At 38.0% G+C, this 27,500-nt stretch overlaps 1 protein-coding gene across 1 annotated transcript in view; it reads left to right on the forward strand.

Moving 5' to 3' along the window:
- GC (GC vitamin D binding protein) overlaps window positions 1-27,500 on the forward strand; it is a 641,498-nt gene that overhangs the window by 419,918 nt on the left and 194,080 nt on the right. The gene's annotated exons all lie outside the window — the stretch shown is intronic.

The following is a 27,500-nucleotide window of genomic DNA, read 5'->3' on the forward strand; positions in this document are numbered from 1 at the left end:
TCATACATTTACTGTTGTAACAGGGTTTATTGCAACATATTTCCTATGAGGGATATGAAGTCAGTAACTGTCACAGCCTTCACCATCGACAGACTGCAATCCTCACAATACCTTCTGCAGCCCACAGATAGATTCTCCATGGCTAACACATGAAACCAAGGGCACAACACTGGCCAGTCTGCAGGTGACCCTGCAGATGGGGATTCCTCATAAACATGGAACTGACATGGCAGGTATTGCAACATGTACAACAGCCATATCCAGACAAACACTGTTATACCAACATTACTCCAAATGCAGTATAGCAGCACTTACAGTCTATAGTCAGGTCAGGTACATCCCCCTCCTGTTTGTTGCCCTCTTTTCACAGTGTATGTTGTTAGAGGTAAATCCCCAATCCATCTGAGATGCTGTTTGCCAAACAACACATCTAGTTCCTGCTCACAGTGAATGAAAAGGGCCAACACCACCATGATGTTCCTAGATATTGGAGTGTGTTTCCATGCAATTGGCTATGGGAATGTTACCACAGCTGTTCCACATGCAATCAGCTAGGGGAGGGCTGCAATTCGTGCAGATGCCATCAGCTGATCATGAGCATCACTTAAAATATACATGCTGCTGCCTATGAATAGCAGGTGTGGGTCTCTACATCCACCAGAGAGGCCGTGGGAGAGGCAGACAGAGCCAAATACCTGACAGGGAGGGGTAGGAGAGTAAAACTGTAGCAGGTTTGTGTCACACACCTACCAGCACAGGGTATCAAACCCCTGACAACTATGTAGTGATATCACAGTTAGATGCAGTTATTGGATGTACCACATGGGTTACTTGTTGGGGAGCACTCAGAACATATATGTGATGGAGAGTGACATCTGCAACAGAGATACGGTACATATAAGGTAGGTGATGTACACGTGACTGTCTGCATGAACAGGTGCCAGCGTCAATACAGCCACAGTCTCACAGGGAGGCACACATATTGACACATTTGGCAGGGCCAGGAGTACAACTCATCAGTAGTGGGATTGCCACAATGCATCACTGTTCAGGTATCACATGCACCACACGGGTCATATGGAGGTCATAAGGGCAAAGATTCTGAGGAGGTGTCAGACATTTGACAGCATGCTTTAGTATGCCATGGATGTGGCCATACACACCATACAACACACACACACAAAAACACTGGGTGCCAGTACTGACATGCATGGGTGCATGTCTGCACGGGTTTGTGGTGGTCAACTGTGCCAGCAGGCTATACAAGGGTAGGTGATGGGTATACCTTGGCATTAGGCCACATGACAATGGTCTGCATTGTAGCTAAGGGCTGTAGTTTCTGCATTTGCCCACACAGGTGGGTATTGTATCCCCCATCCAGTCACCTGGGTGACTATTGTGTGAGGCCAATGCTGTGCATCACCTGCCATGTATGTGTTCCTTAGTCCATGACATGGATGGTGTCTAGGATGTGCACACCTCCCACATGCATGTACAGTGACACATGGAACTGTACCTGGGGTGTCTGGCCCATGTTGTGAACATGGATTATCATCAGATGTGCCAGTCTCGCCCACCTGTGGCAGGAACTGGTAATGGGTAGCAGGTTTATCCTGCACCTACATTGACAGCATGCTAACAGCATTCCCTGGTGTCATGGGATCTGTCCGTACAGGGCATGTTGTTAGGCATGGTATGTCCATTGTTGGTCACATGTGAAAGCACCACAGATGGTGCACATGTCCATTGGGGAACATGGGGGAGGTGCACTGTCTGCATGTATGTGCATATTGGACAGATAGGCAAGGTGACATGCCCTCTGTAGCCCACTGCTATCACTCATTAGTCACTATCAGTGGCCAATATGCAGTGTACTACCCACATATTGGCTGTTGCCTAAGCATGTGTGTGTATGACACATGGGTAGAGAGCGTAATCTGGGTAATACTGGGGTTGCTAATTGTCATTGCCTGTCCTTGATGTCACATGTATGGGTATGGCAATGCATCCGAGCCTCTCAGCTATTTTACATTTGTTATCCCAGTACGGTTGACATTATGATATATAGTAGGGCCACCATATAAGAAATATGCAAAACCCAATACACATTAGCCACAGGTGTCACAGACTCACAACTACCTCTACAAAGAATATGAGTTACAAACACACACTCCTCTCATGTCTTGGAGTAGAACCCCTACCTAGCCTGTTTATTACTCTACAGCACTTCGCAGTTATAGTATGCATCGCAGACATTACTGGAGTATTATTTCCCCAAAGGTGTATTTCACAGAGGATGACATCAGCAGGATTACCGAAGTAGGGCATTTCAAATGTACTGCAAGTGAGTAGCCTAAAATGCATTGCTCCCTACAGACAAACACACAAAACATCCACAACTGACACGTGTGGGTATAGAACCCCTGAGTGAAGTCTATATCACACTACAGCACGGAGTTGTTATAGGACGCACCACAGGGATTACTAGAGAATTCCTTCCCCAAAGGTATATTTTCAATGGATGACATCAGCAGGATTACCAAAGTAGGGCATTTCAAATGTCCTGTGAGTGAGTAGCCTAAAATGCATTGCTCCCTACACAGACAGTGAGACACACACACAAAATATCCACAACTGACATGTAGGGGTAGAGAATCCCTGACCAAGGTCTATATCACACTATAGCATGGATCTGTTATAGGAAGCACCATGGGGATTACTAGAGAGCTCCTTCCCCAAAGGTGTATTTCACAATGGATGACATCAGCAGGATTACCAAAGTAGGGCATTTCAAATGTACTGCATGTGACTAGCCTATACTGCATTGCTCCATACACAAACATTGGAACACACACAAAACATCCAGAACTGCCACACTCCAGCAGTACACAGTTACCAGGCGTGCTACAGAGATTACTGGTCTTCAACCTTCCCTGAGGTGTATTTCTAGGTTGGTGACATCAGTAGCCTTGGCAAAGTTGAGTATATAAATTGTAAGGAGTGTGAGTACCCTAAAAAGCATTGCTCTCTACACAGTTACAGACAGACAGGCACACACACACACAATTGCTATGTCTGGGGTTAGAACACCTACTTAACTATTTTATCACACTACGGCAGTGCCCAGTTACAGAATGAACTCTGGAGATTACTGGACTACAACCTTTCCAGATGTGTATTTTTAGGTTGGTGACATCAGCAGCCTTGGCAAAGTTGAGTATATGCATTGTAAGGAGTGATGCTCTCTACACAGTCAGAGACCAACAGACACAAACAATTGCCATGTCTGGAGTTAGAACACCTACCTAACTACTTTATCACACTACAGCATTACACAGTTATAGCACGTGCCATGGAGATTACTGGGATAGTTTTACCCCAAAGGTGTTTTTCACAGTTGTTGATGTGCGCAGACATGCCAAAGTAGGGCAATGGAGGTTGTAGTGCCTGTGAATGGCCTCAAAAACATTGCTCCCTACTCTGACAAAGGAACTCACACAGAAACATTCACACGTACAATGTCTGGGAATAGAACCCCTACCTAACTAGTTTATTATAGTACAGCACTACACAGTTATAGCACACGCCACAGAGATTACTGGAGTACTCCTTCCCCAAAGGTGTATATCACATTGGTTGACATCAGCAGCCTTGCCAAAGTTGAGTATATGAATTGTAAGGTGTGTGAGTACCATAAAAAGCATTGCTCTCCACACAGTCAGACACATACATAAACACACACACTCATAGTTGCCAAGTCTGGAGTTAGCACTCCTATCTATGTACTATATCACACTACAGCAGTACACAGTTACAGGACGTGTTACGGAGATTACTGGGCTGCTACTCTCCCAGAGGTGTATTTCTGGGTGGGTGACATCAGCAGCCTTGCCAAAGTTGAGTATATGAATTGTAAGATGTGTGAGTACACTAAAAAGCATTGCTGTATACACAGTCAGACATGCACAAAAACACACATACTCACCAAGTCTGGGGTTATAACTCTTATCTAAGTAGTTTATTACACTACAACAGTACACAGTTACAGAATGCGCTATGGAGATTACTGGACTACTATGCCCCCAAAGGTGTATTTCACATTGGATGACCTCAGCAGGCTTGTCATAGTAGGACTATGGGGAGGGCAGTGTGTGCATGGGCCAGAACCCATTCATCTAGGGCTTGACATGCCACATGCGGGCACACATGGGGTCATATGTCACAGGTACGTGTATACAGCTGCTAGATTACTACTTCCTTGTACAGTTATGTTGCACAGCTGGCACATTCACCACATAGTCTGTAATGCTGATAGATACTGATGGCTAGTTTCTGCAGTGAGTGACATCTGCACCTCATGTGTTTTGGGTCCTCTGGCTGTGTGCTGGGTGGGACAGGTCTGGATAGCTCCTTGTCACAGTCACCCTCTCCCATACATCTATGTACATCTACCTTTGGCTTATTATAGTGTGTTGTCCTGACATATATGTCTGTATTCCTATCCAATGTGTGTTGTGTGTGCAAGGCATGAGTGGTGCATACTGATGAGTGTCCACACTAACAACTGCAACTGCCAGATATGTCTGGTCCACTGGTGTTTGCACTCATGGCCTTCATGTGTTTGTGTGTGAGCATGCCCAGTATGGCCATCTGTACTGAATGTGTGGATCGTGTCCAGATAGTTTGTGCTGCAGTGCTGACCTTTGTGTTGTACACCGACAGGTAGCATGCTGTCTTTGCAGGGTATCCATCAATCATTTGACTTTGACTGTTACTACATTTCTGCATACTGGGGGGGCACACCTGACCGTTTCTACATTTCTACACAGGAGTGGTGGGGGCACACCTGACTGTTATTATATTACTATGTAGGATGGGGGGGGCACACCTGACTATTTCTACATATCTACACAGGGTTGGGGGAGGCTCACCTGACTGTTATTACATTACTATATAGAATGTGGGTGGCACACGTGGCACTTGTACACATTTGCTATGACTGTACTGGTATATCAGGTACTCCATTTCATTCTGTATTGCTAACTATCATGCTGACTAGAGGCATACCAGTGTACTACAGATTGTGCCTTTGGTTGCCCTACATATTATTGTCTGACTTCCTACCCTTCAGAACTAACATCCCACTGCCTGCCCTGCTGTGGTCTGTCTGTGTAGGCCTGGGGGGAGGTTAACCATAGCCATCATTCTGGGGTCATGGCACAGGCTCTGTTTGGGTTTGTCTACACCTGTCCTGCTGGCTGAGACTATTAGGTATGTGAACCTCCCTGACTTGGCATTTGTGTGTGTTATGGACACACATGTCACTCAGCCCATTTCCTACAGTGGGTTTTGTCACCCTGTGTAGTACTGGCTACTGTAGTGACTCCAGTATGTGTCACAGATGTCATGGTACCACTATGGGTGTCTACTATCTGCTGCCATAACATTCAGCCACCCAATTCCCTTGCATGCTCACATCCATACCATAGCTACAGGTAACGACATATTCTACTCCATTTGGCAATTGGTATGTCGATTGACTTACCTTGAGGGTGTGCGGATGGTGCTGGAGGGCTGCCTATGTCAGGTGCACATAGTACACTCCCTATACATGGTTGAGCACAGATAGTGTCATGTTTGGCATCCCCTTTACTGTATGTGTGAGTCAGAAAGAGGTGTCATTCCCTGGGTCCCTACTGTGTCAGGGCATGTGCTATGCTTTGCCTCTTTGCCAAGGCCAGGGCATACTGGGCACGCCTCCTTCTGCCTACTGGGGCAGGCTCAGGTTGTTCCTCCTCCGAGTCACTCTGTGCCTGTGCAGGCCTTGGCATTGGTGGAGGCCTGTGTGGCTCTTCCCCATGCTGTTCCTGCTGCAGCCGTTTCTGCAGGATCATATTGTATAGCATAGCACATACCATAAAAATTTGGGTACATGTAGCTGGTGAATACTGCAAGGCTCCACCGGATGTGTCCAGACACTGGAACCGTGACCTGAGCATCCCAAACACATGCTCTATTATATGTCTGGCCTGTGCGTGTGCCTCATTATGGCATTGTTGTTCAGATGTGTGTGCATTTCTGATGGGTGTCATCAGCCATGGCTCCAGTGTGTACCCAGCATACCCCACTAGGTTACCATAGGGGATGTCTACAATGGCAAATCTCTGGTACAGCTGCATCAGATGCCGTATGTGTGAATCATCATAGCTTCCAGGGCAGCCAGCGCACACATTCATTATAATGCCCTGGGCATCACATACAACCTGGCAGTTGATGGAGGGGATGCCCTTGCGGTTGATGTAGGCCCTACCCTGTTCACTGGGTGGTGCCTTGATGCATATGCGTGTGCAGTCTATAGCACCCACTACCCCAGGGTATTCTGCTATTTGGTGGAAGAGATGCATAATGCTGGTCAACACCTCACGTGTGTTGAGGAAATGTACGTGCTCACTGACATGTGCTGACATGGCATCCAGGAACTGGTGGAATACTCTGGATGCTGATGCCTGTGAGATCCCCATGATATCCCCAGATGTGCTTTGGGAGGTACTTGTGGCTAGTATACCTAGGCCTACACATACCTTGGTATCCACTGGGATGGGTTCCCCTCGGTCAGTTTGGTGTGTCAGGTGTGGCCAGCACAGCAAAACAATTTGCTGTAGGAGGTCTCTGTCCACCCTATAGCGCTCCACTATCTCCAGCTCATGTAGCCCCTGGTAGGTTACCCTGGGTCTGTACACTCTTCTCCATCTCCTCACTGTGGGTTGTTCAGTGGCATTCACATCCTCACCACCCTCAGCCTCTTGCACATGTTGTTCAATACTGCCTGCAGCAGCCCTTCTCATTTAGTAGGTTTGTTTGTTAAATTTCCCCGCTTATATACACAGGTGGAGAGTGTGGGAAAAACCAGAGGGGAAGGTGTTTGCTTAGTTTATAGTAGTGTTCTGGGCTGGGCTGGTCTGCTGCTTGTGTAATTGGCTAATTCTGATACATTTTGCCTTCCAGATAAACTAGTTCTCCTTGATTACCTTCTTACTGCTGTTTTCCCTTCCCATTGCCTTCCTATTTAAGCCCAGGGGCACGCCACACAAACAGAGTGCTCAAATGTGCACAGAGCTGCTATTTCCTGGTTTACTTTTTTCTTTTTTTCTTTAAAACCCAGTGCATGGCGCGCACACCTGCTTAGGCTATGTGAAGAGTGCTAGGCAGGTTTAGACACACCCCCTAGCTTAGCTATGCTAAGCTAGGAGCAATCCCAAGCCACAGGGCTCCAATCCACTTGCAGTATGCCTGACACACACACCCATGATGTCACTTATATCTTAGTCTTTCACCCAGCTATTTATACTCTTACACTGTTGGGCCCTGCCTCACATGCTGGGGAAAACTGTGATTTGCTATCCTTCCCTTTATTTGCATAGGATTGCCTGCTAATGCATAGTTACATGTCTCACACTGAGCCTCCCCTCTTGGCAACCATTAATCACTGGCCAGGTTGTCTTCTGCCTGCCATTGACTTGCATGGCAGAAATCTGATTTTAGTTAGAATGCTTATTTAGATTTATTTTATTATTTCCCCCCGATCCCATTTGCGTGCCATTGCCCTGTGCATAAATAGCCGAGATAGGCAAAAAAAAAATAAATTTTTTTTTTTTTTTTTATTGTTTGCAATGCAATTGCCTTATACTTGGCCATTGGCATGCTTCCTCAATGATATGCAGACTTTATTTGGAGCTGTCATAGCTCCATTTTGAATTTTGCAGAAATGTACTCGGTTACTAACCAAGTACATTTCTGCAGATAGCACTAGTCTTGCACGGACTATTGCAAGCTTCCTGGATTGCAAAAATCACCTCATTTGCATGAATTTCTCCTGCAAATGAGGTGATTTGCATACCAGGGTTTAGTCCGTGCATGATTAGTGCAGGTGCTCTTGTACACACCCCTGCAGGCTGTTCCTGGATCGCACGGCAGACATTTTGCCTGCGTGAGCTCCTGCACTAATCATGCACGCCGTGCAAGCTTTTGAGAATCCAGGGGTTTATTTTATACCTGTAAATACTGTTATTCACATGTAACAATGCAAATATATCTTGTATGCAGTTACGCATGTAAATTGTTTTTGTTAGTATATTGTTATATGGTACCTTCTTGTATATTATTATTGTCTACCTTCTTGTAATTCATTAGTTTTTATGATTGTTATTATTATTATTTTCATAATCCACTTAGCTGAATGGAGCTTATCTCCCTAGGCCTCTACTGAAAATGGACATGTGTCCAGTTGGACTAGCCCGGTCAACAAATGTAAAATAAAATAAATAAAAATTACACATGACTTGGTAGTTAAAAGTGTTGAAGACTTTTCAATTTATGTAGAGCCTTCCCTGTTCCACAGGTGGTGCTGTGATTTCTGTATACATGTCTATGGCACCCAGTAATTTAGGGTAGTGTGCTACAGGGTAGAACTCCTGTATATTTCTGGCCCTATCCTTAGGAGTACTGGGAAATATATATGTGGTCACTGACATGTTGGAACATAGCTTTCAGGAATTAATGGAGGATCCTGGATGCTGATGCCTGTGATGCGTGTGCCACCACAGCATGTCCCATGTTGGTCTCTGAAAGGTATCTGTAGCTAAGATTTTAACTGCTACGCATACCTTTTGTCTGCACTGGGATGGGCTTCCCTTCAGTTTACCCTGTCTCTGAGTTGAGGATGACAGAGTTTGCAGAGTTCCTGTAGTGTGTCTCTAGCCACCCTCTAGTACTCTACAATTTCTACATCATGTAGGTTGCTAATTTGCATGCTATGATGTTTACCTTGTTTTCACAGCGGTGCGCGCCACTTACTGAATCCAAAATAGTGTGCTACGATGCACACATGGTATTAACGGATCATGTATGCTTTGTTGAATCTGGCTGAATTACATTAGCTTATTATGGACTATGTCATGCACAATGTTAATTAATAAACCTTAATTTATAAGCATGGCAAGCTTTATGTTTTTGAAATAGAATCTATTTCTGCATTATTCTTTTTTCATAAATGTGTCTATAGTGTTCGTGTGTCTATACTGTTCATGTTTTCCCCTATATTTCTCCTTTCTTTCTTTATCTGACTTCAGCACCACTCTTATTTTTAATATTTTTAATTGGATTATTTTTTTTTAATTTTTCTAGTCCAAGCTTTGATTTGTCCTGCTGCAGATGCCCTCTACTGCTGATGATGGGCACATTCATATAAAATAATTTGTCTTTCTATAAGTCATACATGTTTTACTTTCGCAGAGCAAGCAGTTATTTATATATATATATATATATATATATATATATATATATATATATATATATATATATATATATATATGTGTATGTATATATATATATATATATATATATATATATATATATACACATATATATATATATATATACACATATATATATAAATATATATATATATATAGAGAGAGAGAGAGAGATAATTATATACATATACCCTAGTAATGTCTACCTGTGGACATTATGGTCTCTTTTAAACTCTTGTCAATTGAAATGATTATTCAAGTTCTGTTTTTGATTTGTTACTGTATTTATTTCTTTTTTTTTATACTTGTTCTCCCGTACACTATTCGTGGCCTGAACTGTATCTTTCCAGTATTTTTGCTTGTTCACATGACATTTCTAAGGACCTTATAGTCTTGCCTTTTAATCTGATGTCTATATCAGATAGCCATATTTTTTCTAACTATTCCCAGGCAAAAGTTTTCAATAATTCATATTTTAATCACTGAATCAATATCTATGAACTTATAGTTCCTTACCAAAGACTTCAGTATTTTGTAGAAGTTGTCTAATGTTTCATTTGGTTTATGTGTAATCCTTCTAAAGTTAAACATTATGATATGCTTGTCTATGGATAGAAATATTTTGTTTTTCAAAATGTCACGTTCTGTCAGTGTTTGCTATATATATTTATTTAATTTTGTTTTAATTTTTTTAACCAGGATAGAGCACTGATCTACATGGACCTTTGTCAGACTTAATATGGGGGTGCAGTCTGGTTTCATAACTTACTCAGGGTCACACAGTTAGGCAATGGAGGTTGAGGGAATCAAACCCTGGTTCACTGGACCACAGGAAATATCTCATTAACAGTTCCATAATTGTCTGTGTCAGCTGCCAGACATAGACCCTATCATCTGCCATGTGGAAAAAAAATGAAAGACCCTTGTAATATTAATTGTGGTGACATAGATTATAAACTGAAATACCCAAATAATCCTCAGTCATCCCAGGCAATGACTTATGAATGTTTATATCAAACAGATAAGTACCTGGAATTAGTAGTGCCATACTTCTTGAATTTTGATACTGCTAATCTTTCTCTAGCACTGTGTTTCTTAAATGGCACTTAAACTTATCCATATGTTATAACTGTACAGTAAACTCTGTTAACCTGCACCCATGGGGATTGGTAGATGCCGGATTACTGTAGTTTCTGGTTGCTTGAGAGTTGCTTTTAAAAATAGGCCTGACTAATACTGTACCCTATACTATTTGTTTGGTTTGACTTGTTCTCAGGTTGGGAGAGAGGGAATTTATTCCTATCTTCCTTTTTAAAACACTAAACCTCTAAAAACATAAGGTATGTTTCTGCAGGGGGAAAACAGAAAGCACAACACATGAAAATTGTAATGTATTTCTTCAATACTTTTTGCTGGTTGCTTGAGAATGCTGGTTGCTCGAGTTCTGGTTAACTGCAAGTTTACTGTATTAATACTTCCTCATTTGAAGAAAATATAAGCTTTTACACTTATATTTTGAACCAGCTGGCTGATTTTTGTTATCCTTCTCTCAATAACATCTTCTCATGCAGCCTGTCTTAAAAAGTAGTAAAACAAAATGGCATCTGGTATAAAGACTTTTTCTAACTAAACATATTTATTACTTAGCTTGCAAGATGATTGGTGGCTAAGAAGCATGTTAACAGCTTCTCTCAGCAGGGAAACCAATAATTGCTGAAAAAGCCAATGAAATAAGTCAGTTTCATTTCAGTTCAGATCCTAGCCGAAGACTATTCCTACTGGATGTTAGCTAAGAAGAAATCTGGGAGAAAGAAATATAATGTGAAGTAAAGGAGCAGGACGACATTATACTGGACAAGAATACCACAGTTGCTCAGTGGGCAGAAGACCAATACAAGATGCAGCTTCCACAGCTTTGAAGAGACCATTACTCAAATTCACTCATAGACCTTTAAAATAAGATCGGCACTAGAAAAACAAATGAAATCAATAACAAGAATGGAAAATATGGTGGAAGTACTGAATAATCAATAACCCAGGTGTGCTAGTCAAGCTACAAACATCATAAATGGAAATTAAAGACATACTGTCAGAAAATGAAGCATTCAAAGAGATACCATTCCAAAAAATGATGATTTGGAACAAAGTACTGGGTATGAAAAAATGTGTTTTTTGTAGATGGTGCCACAAAATAAAGTGGGTACAGATTTCGTAGTAATGAGTAAAACATACCAAATACAAGGCAAATATAACTGTGAATTAAAAGCTGTGGTTTATTTAAGCAAATGTAAACCGTGCTTAGCCTACTATATAGGGAAAACTGAAAGAAAATTGCCTCAGCGTATATACAAGCATGAATACACAATAAAGAAGTCAAACATAAATAATTCTCTAGCCAAACGTTAACAGTTATCCAGACCACTCATTTACTTATACCATTATAGACCAAGTTATAATATATGATAAAACAGCATGGAATGTATTTTTAGACCTAAAGAAACTAGAATGGCAAATAAGACTGCAAGCAGATACTTGGCCAGGCATTAACGAGCGTAGCTCTATAGCGCCTATATTAAAATTAAAGGTGCTTAAAAGAAATAAAATCTGCTAATGAATTAGATATATAATAAATGTTTATAAATCAGAGATGTGCTACTTATTTAACACATTTCTTATAGGTATTGTATTAACATGAAGGTATAAGATAATCTATATACGAAAGCATATTTGTAAAATCTTTATTTTAGATTTTTAGATATGTATAGTCATATAGAGATTTGATATTTATTTATAACTATTTAATTGGTATTATATTATTACATTTAATTTATCATTACATGTATTTTATAAATGTATTTTAAGAATCTTATAAGCATAGATGAATGTTTATGATAGATAGGCTGTAGAGGGCATAGATATGTATATAGCAGTTAGGGAACACTGTGAATGCAATAAGTACTGTTTGATTTGAAATATATTAATTAAGAAAAGAAATGACATCATCATGACACTAACTGTTTTTAGTTTAAATTGAATAGATTGTGTTTGTAATTTTGCCTGATGAAGTAGAACATCTGATTGTATTAAAGCGCTCACAATACGTTGGTTTGGTTTCAGTTAATAAACGGATATAGTTCAGTAGCCGTTCGTTCTTGGATTATTTGTTACATAGCCCTTCGCTGTTTTCACAGTTTGTTTTCTGGATTTTTACTGTTTGTTATTTATAGACAATGACTAGTCAGCTCTTTTCAAAAAAAACCAGAACAGATGTATTACAGTCATGAAGGAGTGTGGGGTCATTTTTTTTAATTTTCTTTATTTTTACTTGAGTCTCAAAGATAGTTATGGTGGCTGACCAGGTGATAGATGGAATTAAGCAATTCAGACATAAACAACTTAGTAGGCAGGAAAACTGGGGATCAGCTACAAAACCATTTATAAACAGTGATAATCTGATTAAGACAATTCCAGTAAATCCTTTTGCTAAGTTCCAAAAGAGAATGTTGGGAATAAAGGGGCAGCATAAAAGCTGATTGGGTAAATTAGCACAGAATTGGGACTAAACCAGTTGCTGGTGGAAATTGAAGGTGAACTATCTAAACAGGGCTGAAACTGAAGTAGATTTGCAAATTAAATCTTCAGTGTATAATAGGATGAAACTCAAAGTCTGCAAAGACTTTGCCACCAATCAATTCTGAGTCATAGATGTAGCTCGGTGTAAGTGAGTTGCTTGGGTAATTCAAGCCAATTAAGCTGTTTTGGGGCTAAGCAGTGATGGGTTCTGTTTGATGAGTTATCGGCAAATGTTGCTGTTTTATTATAGCACTGTTTAATTTATTTTGGATTGAAGCTTGGGGGTTAGACAATACTAGGCAGCCATATAGCAAAGTGGGAAGGCTAATAGTTTCTTGGATGAATCAGTTAAGAAGTTTTCTGTTTCATTTAATGTCCCTAATTTTTTATGTTTTATTGATAACCTGCAGCATGTGCAAGACAAAAATATGGTTAAAATATTAATTGTTGTCTCAAGTAGCTTTCTATAGGGCATGACTTCTACAGTGGTGTTATAAGGGGATGTAATTGAGAAATGTTGTTTGAGGGGTGTAAGGGCTTTTGGGAGGAATAAGTCGCAGCTTTGTTTTTTGTTTTTGTTTTGTTTTGCTTTGTTTTGTTTTTGATTGGGTAGAAGCTGGGAGTTGTTGATTCGTCTTTCAACAGATGAACATGACTTTGGGGTAATGTATTGTAAAACAATTGGTTTATTGGCAGAATTGAGATTAATGCGGAGTCATCAGCATATTGTATTAAGAATGCTTGACAACTGGCAGAGTGTATGCTTTTGGTAAATATGTTGAAAAACAGTTGCTCCAGTATGGAATCTTGGAGAACAGCTGTTTTGACAGCTATGAAGGATGAGTAAGAATTAATCCATTTAACAGACTGGATTCTATTGGAAAATTAACTGGAGAACCAGTTAGTGGAGGTGTTTAATAGGCCAAGTGAGGAGAGTTGTTTTAGAAGTAAGTTGTGGGAAACGGAATCAGAAGCTTTGGAGAGATTCTGAAACATGGCATGAAAACAGTTGGCCTTTATGTCTGGATGGTTTGATAGTGTTGGTGAAGTTTAGGAGAGCTGTGGTAGTGTTGTGCCCTGGTTTGAATCCATGTTGTGTGGAGATAAGGAGGTTATCTTTTTGTAAATGAATCATCAATTGATTGAGTGCATTTTTCAACAATTTTGAAAGTGGGTATAGAATGGCAATGGGTGTAAAGTTAGATGTATCATTGGAGTTACCTCACTGGTGAAGTGGGATGATGTAAGATTTTTTTCCATAAGGCTGGGACATGTGGTCAAGGAAAGACCTGTTCATGCGAATGGAAACAGGAAAGGAAATTGAGCTGGTTCCTGTCTTTCAGAAATTACAAAGAATGAGCAAAACATTGTGGCATGACATCCTCTAAGCCACAGCCAACCACAATTGTAATTCTTTAAACTCTGACAGAGACTGACAAAATGACAAAGTTCTATCCTTACAGGAGCTCAAAAGAGAAATGTGAAGATGTTACATGGTAGGAAAACATTTATCGGTGTTCTGGGTTGTCTAAGAATCCAATAAACCCATTTTGATTTTGACAAAATTATAGAACAGCATTCAGTCTGTAAGGATTTTAGGTAGCTAAACAAAAATTCTCAGTCTGATATCTAATATATACTACGGTTGAATGGAATGCTGAAACACTGATTCATGTAAGGTGTATTTCATAAACTTGGACCTCTCAAATTGCATTGTCAGGCAAAGTAAAATATGTAGCAGATTAAGTGAATGTTGGGACCTGTGTTTTTTTTTTAAGCCATAACCCCTCCCTACACTTTTTAGTGTATGCATATATTCTTTTGGATTTACATTCCTCACTATTTTAATACTTACCAACCAGATTGTTTAAAATTCTGTTTTTTGGTTAATAAAGTAACATTTGTGTTATTGTAAATTTGAATACTCTTGAATATTTTTCCACAAGAAAGTGAAAGAAAATGTATTAATTAATAATAAAATTGCCCATTTTAGAATATTTTGACAATAAGAGATACTCAAAATGTTGGCATTATAATCCAGCAAAGTCTGTGCCCAACAATTTTAGATCATTGACTGTGTGAACCTCAATTTCTGACTGTGGTTAAAATGGCTATAATAAAGTATTCCAACCTGTTTTACACAAATGGACACTAGTCCCTTCTCAGCACCAACCCAAGAGCAATATCTGATAAAGAGAATTGATCAGTTCACGCAGTAGGCAACTGAAGGTCACAGAAACTGCAGTTTGCAGCCCTAATCTCTGCACCAACTACCAGATTTATTAGCAATCAGATGTCAGAAGTGTATGTGGTCAGCAAAGTGGATATAACTGTCGGCTGGGGACAAGTGGGCTGTCAGTAGATGAAAGTAACTTGCCTCCTATTGTTGTCTGCAGTTTAACATTATGGCTTTTTTGCTGGTGTGCATTTGTATGAAATAAGTCGGAATAATTTACTGTGGCAAAGGAAGCCAGATTGTTAAACTAGAAAAAAACAATGGGGACAAGTTACTTTCATCCACTGACAGCCTATTTATCCCCATCCAAAAGTTTTTAGTGGTCCTTTGTGTACAACCATTTCCATTGCTACTCATTTTCTGAGAAAAGTTTATTCTATAGTCAGATGCCCCATGTACAGGTCTAGTGGATGTATGACATTAAATTGTTACAGATGAGACAGTGACTAAAGAGGTAACATACTTTCTTTTGATGCTTGAAATCAGAAGGCGGTGGGATCTATTTCTTCCTTAGGTGCTTTGATAAATTTTCCACTGCTGTCACTGTAATTTAGTATAATGAGGTTGTTTCACTCTTGTAGAGCCACCTTTCAGATGAGACATTATGTCACAGCTTCATCTACATGAAATAGTGGTAGCTCTGGTGAATGTAAAAATGCCATGATGCATAAAAATAGTGCACAATCTCTTTATTTGCATATTTATACATTTAAAAGTTTTTACATATTCCCATAATCACATATATTATGTATAATCTCAAATATTTCTTTATTCCCAGTTATTTTGTCATAACCAAACTCTTATTTGCTTAATACTATATTGTCCTTTCCCTTGTAATGTACAAAATCTTTTCACATCATCTCTTCCAAATAATATTGTGAGAGTACTTATAAATGAGTAATGCTATATGAAGCACATTTTAACATGGTCAGGTGCTTTTTATAAGTTTCGCTCTTTTGAAAAACAAAAAATAAACCAAATACTCAAAAACAAACTCAAAGGTAAGGTTCATCCAAGAATTTTATCCAAGAATTTTATATCCAAAAGGCTTTACACACAATCAAGATAAGCGTGTTTGTCCAAAACAAATGTATGAACTTCATCAGACAATTACATAAGGTAAAAAGCCAGTCTAAATAATTCAAAAATCAATGATATCACATCCTCTATTAACAATTTAAAGACATATACTCCCTAAAATATCTTAATTTACTTCTCTAAAATAAATTATTGTAAATGAACATATACAATAAAGACAGAGAAAGTCACACATATATAATATATATTATATATATATATATATATATATATATATATATATATATATATATATATATATATATATATATATATATATATATATATATATATATATATATATATATATATATATATATATATATATATATATATATATATATATATATATATATATATATATATATATATATATACGGGTCTGGGTTACAACATCGACAGATGACAAGACCGACAGCGAAATCACCGACGCCAGAGGATCGACGGATGAAAACACCGACGCGGAATGGGGAAAGGATGTGTAAGTATGCGGTAGTGATGGACGTTAGGGTGCAAGTAAGGTAAGTGTGCAATGTTGACAGTCTGTAGGGGTAGGGGTGGGTTAAGTGAGTTAGGGTTAGGGCGCGGGTTAGGTAAGGGTGCAGTAGTGAATTTTTTTGGGTTAGGGGTGGGTTAAGTGAGTTAGGGTTAGGGCGCGGGTTAGGTAAGGGTGCAGTAGTGAATTATTTTGGGTTAGGGGCGGGTTAAGTGAGTTAGGGTTAGGGCGCGGGTTAGGTTAGTGTGTGATAGTGATGGACCTTAGGGTTAGGGTTTCAGTTAGGGTTGTGGATAGTTGTGTATGTAAGGTTTAGTGTTTGTTTGTTAGGATTTAGGTGTGCTTGTGTTGTGTGTGTGGTTTTTGGTCAGGGAATTTGTTTTGTTTATTGGTTGTTGTGATGATGTGTTAAGTGTGTGCGGTGTCGTGTTTGTGATCTGTCGATGATGTGGTGTCGGTGATGTTGTTGTCGATGTTGTGTGCTGTCGGTGTTATAACCTAGAACCATATATACACACATATATATATATATATATATATATATATATATATATATATATATATAAATAAATATATATGCATACAAATAATTATAACATCTTTCCAAAGATTTCAAACGCAGTATACATTTCAGAGAGTAATTGTCATTCAGACCAGGACTGGCAAATGCATTAACGTTAAGCTGCCAAAAAAGCTCTCTTTCCTCCAATCGGAGGGGCCAGGCCCCCCCTGATGTTTTTAGTGACATTGTCAATAATCAAATAATTAAATGAATGCCCAGGGTTTTCTTTGGAAATATGATATAATTAATATTTGTTTGTGGTGGTGCTGCGGTAGCGTTGTTGCCTCACAGTTAGATGTTGCATGTTCGATTCTCAGTTAGAGTGTCTTCTGTGTGTTGACATACGTGAATGGGCGTTCCTTCATTGAAGGTTGTGCATTAGGCCCGGCAAGCCAGCACGTAAAAATCTACTGCCGATCATTAGCAGACCGGAGTTCCGCTGTGGCGACCCCTAACCAGGAAAAGCCTAAATATGTGTGACATTCTGTCTTTGTTGCTGTTTTTATATATGTTCATTTACAATAATTTATTTTAGAGAAGTAAATGAATATATTTTAGGGAGTATATGTCTTTAAATTGTTAACAGAGGATGTGATGTCATTTATTTTTGAATTATTTATACTGGCTTTTTACCTTATATAATTATCTGATGAAGTTCATACATTTGTTTTGGATGAAAGCATTTATCTTGATTGTGTGTAAAGCCTTTGGGATATAAAATTATTGGATGAACCTTGCCTTCGAGTTTGTTTCTGTCTTTTGGAGAATGTGGGTAGAGAAGCATTTTAGCAAAACAGTTTTGCATTTTATGTTCAAAAACATCTCATTTGTATGCATGTCTAACTCTAACTACATTCTAAGAAGCATGGAAAGTTAAAAGCACTAGATCACATTAAATAGGACTTCACCCAGTTATTAATTTATGAATACCCTCTTTAGCTCCTTTCTTGCTACTATCAGTGCTATGTAGTCTACATATACTAATTAGTCTCCACATTCACCCTTTGTAAGTGCTCATTAGTAATCACAGTCTTCAGTTTGTTCCAAAAATCTTCTTATACACTTCAGAAACATATGCTTTGCAGTTTCTTCTTGGATTAATCATTTGTTCATTTAAATTTAAATTTGTTTGCAGGTTAGCCAAGTGAGATCAATACATTTGAACACTTGATATTACAGATATAATATGCATAAAATGAAGAGCATTATTTGATATTTTAACTTTTGTCAAGACAGATTATGCAGTTTATGCAAAGAATGAATAACAAAGTTTTACAAAATTGTGAAGCCACTTAGAGCAATCACAGAATTGAAGAAATGAATATAGTAGTATGTTCATAGCCTGGAGACTTGTTTCTAGATGTGCATGATGAAGACACAAACAGTATACTGTTTGTGTCTTTCGGCTTTCCCGGTTAGGGGTCACCACAGCAGAACTCTGGTCCGCTAATGATTGGCAGTTGAGTTTTACATACTGGCTTGCCAGGCTTGACACACAACCTTCAATGAAGGTACGCCCATTCATGCATGTCTCCACGCAGAAGACGCTCTAGCGGAGAATCGAACCGGACAGTGTCTTACTGTGAGGTGACAATGCTGCCGCAGCACCACCACCATGGGTATAAACAATATGCTATACTGAGTAACTGAAAATAACTATTATGGCAAGACTATGTACAGCATTTACAAAACAGGACTGTGGAAGAAAAAAGAGAAAAGGGAGTTAGGTTACACATCTTTTCTTCAACTGACTTACATGACATTTGTGGTTAGGTTGCTAGTCTATTTGATATTAAAAAGAGCTCAAGAATTTTCCCAGGGTTCTCTTGAAATTTCACTAATTAATATGAATACTGCTTTGAGTGTTCCCTGAACGTAGACTATGACTAGTGTGAACAACCTCATCAACAAAATATATACAAGTATGCAAATAAATAAATACATAAACAAGTAAGTAAGTAAATAAATGCCAACAAACAAATACACCAGCAGCCACCAAAGTCCAGCATCGTAAAAAATGAATTGTAGATCCAAAAATAAACAGTGCTGTCTCCACATAGGAGAACATACACTTTAATAAAGAATTCAAAAAACAAGTAATCTCCATGGTATCCCCAAAGTCTGAAACGATCCACTAAAGAAGTCCAGTGGGTCCAAAAACAAAACAATCGAATAAACTTCTCTGTGTGGAAGATTTTCAATTCATATATATGTCTAGTTAATCACTGTACATTAATAAGATCAGATAGTGGTAGTAGAAGCAACAAATTTAAACTTGTATTAAACTTGTATTAAGTGAAATAATAATAAAAACATAATTTGAAATATTATATAGAATTACTAAGTATTCGAAAGCAATCCAAGCAGGGTAGACAGTCTGTTTACAGTTGAAAATCCTTTATTAAGCACACAGACAAGCAATCCAAGTAAAACAAAAACAGCAGAATAATAGTTTCATCACAAACTTATATATATATATATATATATATATATATATATATATATATATACTTTTTATCATGTATGGGAGTGGTTTACTGTGCTGTGAAACACAGTGTATTGGTATACATGTTAACAAATCCACATCCATTTCTCCATCAGTGTGACAATCGAGCTGGTCCTACCCTATTTAGTAGGTGTCATAATGATTTAAGCCTTATATACTTTAAATAAAATTAATAATTATGTGGTACTTCTTATTAACCAGATTATTAAGTTTGTGATTTTATCCAAGACAATATACCCCATGGTTGGAAATATAAACACCTTAGACCAATAAATAAATAATAATAAATAATTCAATGTATGTGAAAATAAAAAAAAAACTGGTAAAATAGAAGATAAGTGCTTTCAGTTAAAAACTTCTTTAGATCTAATTCAATGATGTCAGAGAATCCATTAAAAAAACTAAAAGCCAATTGGATTCAGTGTTGCAGCCTACTGGCTTAAGGGGAATGTACCCATTTAACCCAGGTATTTTGGCTGCTGATTTACAAGTAGACAAACTACCAGCTACAGCTGTAAAATAGTTGTATTAGGCCTTATGGTCACTTTCTTATTATGGAAGGATATTGCTGCATTCACAGTTTGTCTGTGGCCTTTTTATTATTTTATTTCCTAATTTTGTGAATTAGGTTTGCTACCTAGAAATGAATTTCAGTTTGCTGTTTATATATTGCTGAATTGGTTTTACACATTTTAAAATGTAACTATAATTGTTATGTTAATAATAGTGCTTGCTGTTTTCCTCATTTCTAATTAGATTAATTGGTCTGGCCAAATTATAGCACAATATAACCTGAATAAATAGTTAATCACAAGTATGGGGTACAAACATGAGAATGATGAGGTGTGTAGAGTGTACCTAAACAGCATACCAGGTTTTTATATTGTCAAGACTCACACCTTTATATAGGTCCACTTATATGATCTTTCCAGCAATGATGAAGTCTAATACAGATGTCAATGAAGCAGAGAGTAATTAGAAATTGAATCAGTTTCTAAAACGTAAGCACTGAAAGTAACACAGAGGCAATTTTAAAAGCATTGATAAGAATTTTATGGAGAGGCCAGATTACCTCGAAACACATAAAAGCAAAGGAAAACTGATAGCATTTATTGGTACTACTGCTCTTTTATAATTCGAATTGATAGCACTAGAACAGATGCTGTGTCTGGAGTGCCAGACCACTGACAGTAAAGAGCAGTCAAACATCTTAATCAGCTTAAAAGTCTTGCTCTTATTATGGTCTGTTGGAGAAGGCCAAGAATGATGACTAGATTGCTGGTGCTAAGTGTCAAAGGGCTTTCCATTGTAAGGAAAAGATGAAATATGCAAATTTGGCTACTGACCCTTCACTGCGTGGTGATAAGGACATTTATGTTGTACTGCAACTGCAGCTTCCATGTTGCAGATAAAGGAGTCATAGCAGGAAATTGTGCAAGTAAAAAGAAGCAGGCATGCTCACCATATAAGTGACAGAGATGTGTCAAACAAGCTTTTCTGGACATTGGAATGTAGTATACATTACAGTTTATGACATTGTTGCCTTGGATATCATTAATAGGACTAGATGCTTCTCATTTGTTGAATCTGTCCTTAGCTGTTAATGGGCAGCCATATGTTATGTTCCTAGGTTCATCAGTTCCATTGTGAAATGTATAACCTATTGCCGTACAAAAAGCTTGATTGCTATAACTCCATGATGATATTTCTACTTCCCATATATGCAGCAATATTATTTCTGAAGTTAATGACTTTTATTGTTTGGAGAATCTATTCATTTAACACTGCTATATTCTAAGAGTGAATTGAACAGGCATACAATAACTTTCTTAGTATAACAATAGACTTTTCTATAACTAGTATTTATGTTGGCATTAAGTTGTCCATTTGTTGTTGGCTTCACAAGTTCTGCATTCAAGGCATATACTTTCAAACACAACTGAAACAGATATTACCTTACAAACCAGCCAGTGGTCACATCTAAGTAAACAATAAGAAATTGAAGATAATGACAGTTTCTAAAGCCTTTCTAAATAGCTCATGTTTTCTAATCCAGTGCTTTCTTTTTCAAAAAAATAATCATATCTTTCCCTGTTTAGTTAGTTTTCTTTCTATCTATCTATCTATCTATCTATCTATCTATCTATCTATCTATCTATCTATCTGTCTGTCTGTCTGTCTGTCTGTCTGTCTGTCTGTTTGTCTGTCTGTCTATCTATCTGTCTGTCTATCTATCTGTCTATCTATCTATCTGTCTGTCTGTCTGTCTATCTGTCTATCTGTCTATCTATCTATTTAGGTAAATTGTTACAAGGCTCCAGAGTCCAACACAGTATCCAATAATAGTTTAGAATAGTGAGGTATAGACAGGTACTATGATCTCCCTGGGTTAATTAGCATGCCTTTTAGAATTACATTGCCCATTCTGCTTTTCTGACTTTGGTAAATACAGACTGTTCAAAGTTTAAATTGTGTAGCATTGTCCCCTAACTTTTAATGATGGTGTTATTTTTATGCCTTGAGCATTTGCTTAATGACCAACATTTTTGTCCTTTTTTCCAAGTCCCTTGGTACTACATTAACTGACATTAAAAGGAGGTTGTTACCACTTTACAAAGTGTATATATTTTCTGGACTATCTTGTAAAACTTTGGAATCTTTTCTGGAAATAATTATATTACCGAGTTTTCAGTTATTTATTTGGTCATCCATAAGTAATTTTACGTTTCTGCATATAACAAAAATACAAAGTGATGCCAGCCCCATGTAATTCCACTGGTACCCCTTTTCAGGCTAGAGAGAAACACGCACACCCTGATTTTTTGTGTTATGTTGCTTAACAAATGGTTTACCCATTGAATTATACATGTACATACATTTGAGTTTAGTATTTTATCAATTATTAACTTTTCTGGAATACACCTGAATGACCTACCAGGGTCAGGATAAGCCATGCACATGGTCAGCCTTTCATGGAGTACTACTGTTACTTTGTCAAAGAAAGTAACAAGGTTCAAAAAGCAGGATCTCCCCTTAGAAAAGCCCCATATATATAACAGAAGTTGGTCCATTCTATAATTTTGGAAAAGTTCAGTTATGACTCCCTTTATGATTTTATGTAGACTATGGGTCACCATTCTCCTCAGTGAACTGCTAGCACTACAGTATATCAGTTCTGTTCAAGGTGAGTATCCAACATTTTGCTTACGATCACTGATTGGGAAGTTTTCCTTGATTCTGTGTAAAAAATATGCTAGATATGCTGCCTGATTCCATGCAAATTGTTTTTTTTTTTTTTGTTGTTGTTGGTTTGTTTTATTAGTGCTGCAGTTAGGTCTCCAATTCTCATTTTTTATGCTGTCTGTAAAAACATCTCTGGAAGCCTGTTTCCTTTGTCTTGAGCCTGGATGATCAGTTCAGCTTTTTTGGAAGTCCAACATTAGTTGGTCTAGCAAACCCCTTCTTCCATGCTCCTGTGTCCAATTTCTTTCCACGCAGTGAGTGCCAGTCTATTAGTTCACAGACCCAAACAACAATAACAACATGCAGCATTTACATAGTAAGATATTTTCACTCATAAATAGTGATTTTGTTTTCAAAATGAATAATTATAAATGCATATTATGAAACAAGGTGTTCTTAATCATAGGCAGACTTAAATTAATAGAATTGGTAGATATAACAAGGAAGAGCGGAAAGGATCTGGGATATAGCATCTAGGAAAACAAGGTGTAAGTTGATATTTCTTTTAGAAATATTTTAGTTCCAAACATCTTGTACAATGCATCCTAGAGCTAAGAACCAAGTATCATGCATGCATTGAAGTAGAGGTTCTGCAGAGCAGATGAGACTCAATTAATTATGACTACAAGAAAGTAGAGAAGTATTGTAGAGATCTCTAGAAGTAAATGGACTGAGAAGTCAAACATGAGAATTTTGTAAATGAGAGTAAGAAATAGTGGTTCAAAATGGTCTTTGATTTGAAACCAGTTAGAACAAGAGATGGAGATGCTCATATTTAGGAGAAAGGAAGAGAGAACTTTAAATCTGGCTTGAATGGGCCATGAGATCCCTTCAATTCTCAGAAGAAATATGGATGAAAAGATGAAGGCCATATTCAAGCTGACACTAAGGGAATACTTTGGATAGTCCCTTCATAGGCTTTGGGAGTAAGTAAGGAGAATATTTAGAGCAGTAAAACAGGGACTATTATTATTAAGATGGACCATGTGAATTGATCTTGACAGAGTGGGCTCAAGATAAAAACAGACACATTTAATGGTAGAGACTAGACCAAAAAGGTTGCTAATCTGACACAGGAAAGATGGGAGTAAAATGCAGTCATCTATTGGTAGTTCTGAATGTCATAGTTTAGCTTTCTTCTGGTTAAAATTAGCTGATTATTCTCCAGCCTTTTGAGAAAAGCATGTATGTCTCGGAGCAGTTCTGCCTCAGAGGAGTGAAATGAACCTGAAGACTTGAAAAAAAAAGATCAGTGTGTTAGAGAAATGGAGGCAAATGGGCAGGGAGTTGATAAATATGTTGAATAGAAGGAGGTATAAGTCTGAGCCTTAGGTAACTCCAAAGAAAACTGGAACTCCAGAGGAAAACATTGAACTGAGTTTATCTGTGAAAGCTCAGTTAGCAAGATTGCCTATGAACAAGTTCATTACAGTATTGCCAAACAAAGAGGAACAGAGACAGCTGGTAAAAAGTTTGTGACCTGACAAGATCAGTGTGTTTGTCTCTGTCCATAGTAATACAAAATGAAAAAGAAACACTCACAAAGTTGTGAGAGTACTTCTCCCATGAGGGAAGGTGTGTTAGATCTTTCTAAGAATGATGTTGATTTTTGTGGTATATTCAGAAATTTGCCTCTAGGTTATATTTCTGTGTAGTTTAGAAAGAGTAGAAACAAGACCTATCATCAGCAGTGTTACTATAACAATAACCCACGCCTGGGTGTGGGTAATTCTGGATTTACCCATGGTAGGTGTGGTTTGGTCCTGTGGACGAAGCCCGAGGGACCAAACAAAGCCAACCGTGGGTAAATCCAGCATTACCCACACCCAGAAGTGGGTTATTATATCTAATGACATTATTTAAGAAAAAAAATAATTACTTTTCTTAAATAATGGCATTGTATAATGCCTCCTTGCTGCCCTTCCGCAGCTGTCTGGTATTCCGCGGCAGTTCTGATGTACTGCGCATGCATATGCCTATGCAGTAAATCAGAGCTGTGGGCAAAAGCAATGGAGAAAGCAAGATCTCCATTGCTTTTTACTGTTTCGCTATGTTAAATGGGTTTAAAATAGCGAGACAGCTTTAAAATAAGCAACGGAGATTCTCTGTTACTTTTTTTAAAGCTGTCTCGCTATGTTAAACCCATTTAACATAGTGTGAGACAAACTTAAAAAAAGCAACGATTGCTTATTTTAAAGCTGTCTCACTATTTTAAACCCATTTAACATAGCAAAACAGTTTGTAAAAAGAAACGAAGATCTTGCTTTCTCCGTTGCTTTTTTCAAAACTGTCTCGCTATGTTAAATGGGTTTAACATAGCGAGACAGCTTTAAAATAAGCAACGGAGATTCTCCGTTGCTTTTTTTAAAGCTGTCTCGCTATGTTAAACCCATTTAACATAGCGAAACAGTAAAAAGCAATGGAGATCTTGCTTTCTCCATTGCTTTTGCCCACAGCTCTGATGTACTGCATAGGCATATGCACGCACAGTACATCAGAACTGCCGCAGAATACCAGACAGCTGCGGAGGGGCAGCAAGGAGGCATTATACAATGCCATTATTTAAGAAAAGTAATTATTTTTTTTCTTAAATAATGTCATTGTATAATAGCAATAACCCACTTCTGGGTGTGGGTAATGCTGGATTTACCCACAGTTGGCTTTGTTTGGTCCCTTGGGCTTTGCCCTCGGGACAAACCACCCCAACCGTGGGTAAATCCAGCATTACTCACACCCAGGCGTGGGTTATTGCTATATTAACATAACGAGACAGGTTTAAAAAAAAAAAGCAATGGAGAAAGCAAGATCTCCGTTGCTTTTTACACACTGTGTTGCTATGTTAAAGGAGTTTAACATAGTGAGACAGCTTTAAAAAAAGCAACGGAGATCTCCGTTGCTTTTTTTAAACGTGTGTCGCTATGTTAAACTCCTTTAACATAGCGAGACAGTGTTTTACAAAAGACTTATACTAATGGAAAAAGTCCGGGTGACCAGACCTTTTTCCATTAGTATAAGTCGATTTACAACGTGCACGCTGGCCAATCAGCGTGCACATTTTGGAATATTAATGGGGGTTCATGGTATAATAGGGGATACAATATGGGGAGAAAAACAATACTAGCCTCTGTTTAGAGAGATGGGAGTAAAACAATTCTAGCCTCTTTTTAGAGTGATGGGCAATCACAATAAAAAGAGAAAGTTTATACAGGTACCAAAGTGGGTGCAAAATCTATTTTTTACAGCGTCTACATAACCAAAAGTAGAGCTCATCTGAGCCAGGGATCTTATTGCAGGATTGCCTTTTACTTCCTTTTTCATTATTCCAAGGAAATCATTTTGATGTGGATAGATGAAAAGAATATATCAGAGGGAATAGGCCCATAAGAGCATGAAGTAGAAATAACAGATAGGTTGGAATTATGAACTCATATTCAAAGCATCCAGCACCAATTAGAGAATTGCAGGGAGACAATGTGATTTTTCTCAACACAAGCACTTTTGTGATTAGATGAAAGGTACAAGTGTTTGATTTAATAAAAGATTAGCTTTGGAGCTTCTATTTGATTCTTTGTTTGTTGCGATTGTTAGTTCATTTGATCCTGATGAACTTTGAGTGGAATTTTGATAATGAGGTTTTTTTCGATTTTTAGATTTGTTTCCATTTCTTGTTCATAATTCTCAGATTATGTAGAAGTAAAATTGTAATCCGTGATTCTTTATTTCTTTTCCTGTACTGAAAGTTGGAAAGAGATTACTTAAGTCATTTTTAAGGAAGAGTTTTCATTTGAATACAGTATGAATTGAGGGCTTTACCATGACAAAGGTAGAAAAGTCTGTAAAGAGAAGTTCGGTTTTAGGACATATATGTTCCATTTGATCTCTGGACACATTTCAGATTTAAACTAAATTAGAAATAGAAGTGTAATTAAAATTAGCTTTTTAAATTTTGATGATACATTTAGTTAATTATTAAGCCTGGGTGATACAAGGAATATTCTCAGTAACTGTCAGTCATTCTTCAGAGTAGTTCCTACACCTCACTTCAAATGCTTGAGGATTAAAATATTGTACAACACACCTATACCAGAATGAATAGCACAGAATGTGCTATTGGTGACAGCTGTTATACCAACCTTGATTTATGGAAAAGAGATCATGATGCTATGCTATGGTCATGTAACAAAGTGCAGCAGATACATGGCCTATGGTTCGCTTATCTGCAGAGCTGGATTTAGTTATTAACATTGGTTTGACATAAGATTCATGTTTATGTGAAATCATTTTATTTGGAAAGTGATGTCATGGCTATACCTGAACTGATTCATCTGTTAAAACCTTGGGGACAGCCATCTTCTCCCACGACTAATGAAGAGTCAAAGAAGTCGGGAATGATCTTCTGAATATAAACAAAGCCAAATGGCCAAATACTCCAAGAACTGTTCCATTTAGATCATAAAGTGATTTCCTTTATATTGTTTTTTTATTTGTTCAGTCTA

Source organism: Protopterus annectens, chromosome 2.part0 (assembly GCF_019279795.1).
Source record: "Protopterus annectens isolate FY-2018-M chromosome 2.part0, PAN1.0, whole genome shotgun sequence".
NCBI lineage: Eukaryota > Metazoa > Chordata > Ceratodontiformes > Protopteridae > Protopterus > Protopterus annectens.